The 5411-nt window shown below is 41.1% G+C and overlaps 1 non-coding gene across 1 annotated transcript; it reads right to left on the reverse strand.

The window, feature by feature from the left end:
• Positions 1-2658: 2658 nt before the first annotated feature.
• Positions 2659-2765, reverse strand: LOC141675325 (small nucleolar RNA R71). The gene has a single exon (XR_012555983.1). It is a non-coding gene; the product is annotated as a small nucleolar RNA R71 (small nucleolar RNA).
• Positions 2766-5411: the final 2646 nt, after the last annotated feature.

Raw genomic sequence — 5411 nt, forward strand, 5'->3', positions numbered from 1 at the left:
AAGGTGTCTTGCATTTTGCTTGATTAATCAGAGAGATGTTCTGAGTGTAGCATGCAGTGTTGACAGCTTCAGCCCAGAAATATGTTGGTAATTTTGATTCTTCAAGCATTGTCCTTGCAGCTTCAATAAGAGATCTATTCTTTCTTTCCACTACTCCATTCTGTTGTGGAGTCCTTGCTGCTGAAAACTCATGCAGGATCCCATTTTCCTCACAGAATGCTCTCATGACATAGTTCTTGAATTCAGTTCCATTGTCACTCTTGATTCTTCTAACTTTGAAATCAGGATGATTGTTAACTTGCCTTATGTGATTGATGATGATTTCACTAGCTTCATCTTTGGACTTTAGGAAATAGGTCCAAGAGAACTTTGAGAAATCATCTACAATTACTAGGCAAAATCTTTTCTTTGAGATTGACAATACATTGACTGGTCCAAACAAATCCATGTGCAACAGTTGCAGAGGTTCTTCAATTGCTGAATCAAGTTTCTTCCTGGATGATGCTTTAATTTGCTTCCCTTTTTGGCAGGTGATAAGTGGCATTTTATACCACTTAGAACGTCTTAAAATGGCTTAAATTGGTGTCTTGAAATCAAGTATTTTGTGTATTTGATGCGTTTTTCTAGTGTTTATGCATTTCAGGGTATTAGTTGCATTTCGGAGGAGGAATCATCAAGAATAATCCTTGGCATGTGTTCACCATTGCGAGAGGAAAAGAACGGGCAGATTACGGCGAAGAAACGGAGCAAACCTGGAAATTTTCCAGTAGGGTCCTGCGCGCCCGCGCAGCAATGCTGAGCGGCCGCGCAGCAGCCTTGCGCGCCCGCGCAGAAATGCTGAGCGGCCGCGCAGGGTCGGGGAAAATAATATATTGTTTTAGACTTCTACCTCTGTTTGGCTTCCAACTTCTATGTAATCTGAGTTTTATGGGACTATTATATAAGTAGATTTGAGACGTTTTTCACAGAGTATTAAGAGGGGATTATGTTTTAGATTGTGTTTTGCAAGAAGCGAAGGAGATAAGGAAGAAGACCGATTTAGCACACAGCAACGAAGAGGAAGCATATATTCTTGTGATTCTTGTTTCGTTGTAACGTTGGATGCTAGTTTTCTTGCTTTGACTTATTTACTCTTGTGACGTACTCTGTTTTAATATAATTAGTTTAGTTGTTATTATCTTGTGTTCATTTATCATGATTTCATATGAACCCATGATGGCGATAAGTTCTATTATGGGCTAATCGTGATCATGGGGTTGCAACGGATTTATTATGGAATTCTTTAGTTAATTGTTTAATACTTTAGTGTGTGATGATTGCATGATATCTAGTATTGGTTGTGCGTATTCGTCTTATGTACGTCGCGAACATATAAGATAGGGTGTTAATCTCTTGTGAAGCGACAGTGAATCTTGAGATTTAGAACTTGCCATGCTAGCATAGGTTCATGTACGTTGTGCATGATTAGTGGGTAACTCTAACAGTTTTATTTGTCCTATGTAATCAAAAGTAATAACTTGTGCTTAAATCGTTGTGTTGTCAATTTCTGTAGACATATAGGAACTCAACATAATTGATGACTATTCAATTTCTATCTTAATTGTGGATGTTTCGTAGAATGGTATTGGTACAATGAAAGTTGGCTTTTATCAGTTTTGTGTTATTCGATTAATATCATCACTGTCACATGCTAAAGGTAATAACTATGGCTATAGAAGGAAGTAATAATGAAGTTGTGATCTCATGAGTGTTTTATTATTGATAAATTGCAGTGTTAGTTAAGTGGTTAATTAAGTAGTTAATTATAGTTAATATTTAATCAACAATTTTAAGTGTTATTATCTTAACATTGAGAAGTAATCATACATTAGTGAGTGAGTTAAATTAGACAATAACTTAGTCTGAGTCTCTGAGGGAACGAACTAGAAAGTATTCTATATTACTTGCGAACGCGTATACTTGCGTGAATATTAGTGCGTGATTTCGCCCTAACAAGTTGTTGGCGCCGCTGCCGGGGACTCGGCGTATTTGTTTAGTTTATGTACTTACCATCATTGGTCATTAGGACTCAGTGATTAGGACGTAGTAGTTAATTACTCTTTTCGGTTGTGTTTCAGGTACTTTAGTGCGTTTATGCAAACTCGTTCTCATGCTCGCAAGAGGACCTTAGATACAGCTGAGGAGAAAGACGAAGTTCTTGATACACCGGAGAAGTTAGATTTTGAGGATTCGGATTCAGGAACTGAGCAGAAAGAACCAGTAAACATGGGAGATCATATTGTTCAAGCTGATCCAGCTCTTATAGATTTTTCTCGGCCTAAAATTGATGACATTCAGTCAAGCATCCTTCATCCGGCTATTCAAGCTAACACCTTTGAAATCAAGCCGAGCACTATTCAGATGGTGCAGAATTCTGTTTCTTTTGGAGGAGCGGCAACTGAAGACCCCAACATGCACATAAGGAGTTTTGTCGAGATCTGCAGCACTTTTAAGTATAATGGCGTGACTGATGAGGCTATCAAGTTGAGGATTTTCCCATTCTCACTGAGGGATAAGGCTAAAGACTGGTTACATTCTGAACCAGCTGGGTCAATCACTACGTGGCAAGATCTTGCGCAAAAGTTTCTGGTGAAGTTTTATCCAATGGCAAAAACTGCTGCTATGAGGAGTGCACTTACTCAGTTTGCGCAGCAACCTACAGAATCAATGTGCGAGGCTTGGGAACGCTACAAGGAAATGTTGAGAAAATGTCCACATCATGGAATGCCGGATTGGATGGTAATCACTGGTTTTTATAATGGTTTGGGGGCTCAATCTCGGCCCATGCTCGATGCAGCAGCTGGAGGCGCCTTATGGGCTAAAAGCTATACTGAGGCGTACAATCTTATTGAGACGATGGCTGCAAATGAGCATCAAAACCCAACTCATAGGATGACATCAGGCAAGGTAGCAGGTATTCTGGAAGTTGATGCAGCCACCGTTATTGCAGCCCAGCTCCAAGCGCTATCAATGAAGGTTGATTCTTTGGCTACGTATGGAGTTAATCAAATAACTATGGTTTGTGAGCTTTGTGCAGGTTCTCATGCTACGGATCAGTGTTCTCTTGTCAACGAATCTGTTCAGTATGTGAATAATTATCAGCGACAACAGCAGCCTGTGCCAGCAACCTATCATCCTAACAACAGAAATCATCCAAATTTCAGCTGGGGAAATAATCAGAATGCTATTCAGCCACCATATCAGCAAGGAGTGAGTAAACAGTTTAACCCACCTGGATTCCAGCAACCACAGCAGTATGCTACAAGACAATCATATCCTCAACAGGGAAGTGCAGCTGCACCTACTAGTGCTGATTTTGAGGAACTTAAGCTGTTGTGCAAGAGTCAGGCGGTTTCTATCAAGACCTTGGAAAATCAAATCGGTCAATTAGCCAATGCAGTGCTCAATCGTCAACCTGGCACTCTTCCCAGTGACACGGAAGTACCAGGCAGGAAGGAAGCTAAAGAGCAAGTCAAGGCTATTACCTTAAGGTCTGGAAAAGTAGCTGATGCTGAAAAGGCAAAAGAAGTCGAAGCTGAAGTTCGAGATGAAGAATCTAAGCAAAGGGAGAAAGCGGCGGAACCAAGGAAGACTACTGTTGAACACACTCTGCCTGATGCTAATACAGGGGAGAAACAGCTCTATCCTCCACCACCTTTTCCTAAAAGATTGCAGCAACAAAAGCTGGATAGACAGTTCGGGAAGTTTCTAGAGGTGTTCAAGAAACTTCACATCAATATACCTTTCGCTGAGGCTCTGGAACAAATGCCTAGTTATGCGAAGTTTATGAAGAATATTCTTTCAAGGAAGGTGAAACTGGATGACCTTGAAACCGTTGCTCTCACGGAAGAATGCAGCGCAGTTCTGCAACAAAAGTTACCACCAAAACTGAAAGATCCAGGAAGCTTCACCATTCCTTGCACCATTGGCAATCTAACTTTTGACAAGTGCCTTTGTGATTTAGGAGCAAGCATTAATCTGATGCCGTTGTCGATCTTTAAAAAGCTGGACCTACCTGATCCAAAACCACATACATGTCGCTACAATTGGCGGACCGTTCCATTACTTACCCAAGGGGCATAGTTGAGGATGTGCTCGTCAAGGTGGATAAGCTCTTCTTTCCTGCTGATTTTGTTATTCTGGATTTTGAGGAAGATAAAAAGATTCCCATAATCTTGGGGAGGCCTTTCTTGGCAACTGGCCGTACCTTGATAGATGTGCAAAAAGGAGAACTTACTATGCGGGTTCAAGATCAGGATGTGACCTTCAACGTATTCAAGGCAATGAAATTCCCTACAGAAGATGAGGAGTGCTTAAAAGTGGATGTGATTGATTCTGCGGTTACTTCGGAACTCGATCACATGCTAATGTCTGATGCATTGGAAAAGGCCTTAGTGGGGGAATTTGACAGTGATGATGAAGATAGCAACGAGCAATTACAATATCTGAACACTTCTCCCTGGAAGCGAAAGCTAGATATACCATTTGAATCTCTTGGTACTTCTGACCTCAAGAACGCTGAAGGGAAGCTCAAACCATCAATAGAGGAAGCGCCTACCTTAGAGCTCAAACCATTACCTGAACACTTAAGGTATGCCTTTTTAGGTGATTCATCTACGTTACCTGTTATTATTTCAGCTGACCTTTCAGGTAGTGAGGAAGACAAGCTCTTAAGGATTTTGAGAGAATTCAAATCGGCTATAGGATGGACTATAGCAGACATCAAGGGGATAAGTCCCTCATATTGTATGCATAAAATTCTGTTAGAGGAAGGTAGTAAGCCAACTGTGGAACAGCAGCGAAGACTGAACCCAATCATGAAGGAGGTGGTGAAGAAAGAAATTCTGAAATGGCTAGATGCAGGCATCATTTATCCGATTTCTGACAGCTCGTGGGTGAGCCCTGTACAATGTGTTCCTAAGAAGGGAGGTATCACTGTGGTCGCAAATGAAAAGAATGAGCTCATCCCTACTCGAACAGTTACAGGATGGAGAGTATGCATGGATTATAGAAAATTGAACAAAGCCACAAGAAAGGATCACTTCCCTCTCCCATTCATTGATCAAATGCTTGACAGATTGGCGGGACATGAGTATTTTTGTCTTCTGGATGGGTATTCCGGGTATAATCAGATTTGTATTGCACCAGAGGATCAGGAAAAGACTACCTTCACTTGTCCATTTGGCACATTTGCTTTTCATAGAGTTTCGTTTGGGTTATGTGGCGCCCCGGCCACCTTTCAGAGATGTATGATGGCTATATTCTCTGACATGATTGGAAATAACGTCGAAGTGTTCATGGATGACTTCTCCGTCTTTGGACACTCATATGATGAATGCTTGAATAATCTGCGCGCCGTACTCAAAAGATGC

Source organism: Apium graveolens, chromosome 7, assembly GCF_009905375.1.
Source record: "Apium graveolens cultivar Ventura chromosome 7, ASM990537v1, whole genome shotgun sequence".
Classification (NCBI taxonomy): domain Eukaryota; kingdom Viridiplantae; phylum Streptophyta; class Magnoliopsida; order Apiales; family Apiaceae; genus Apium; species Apium graveolens.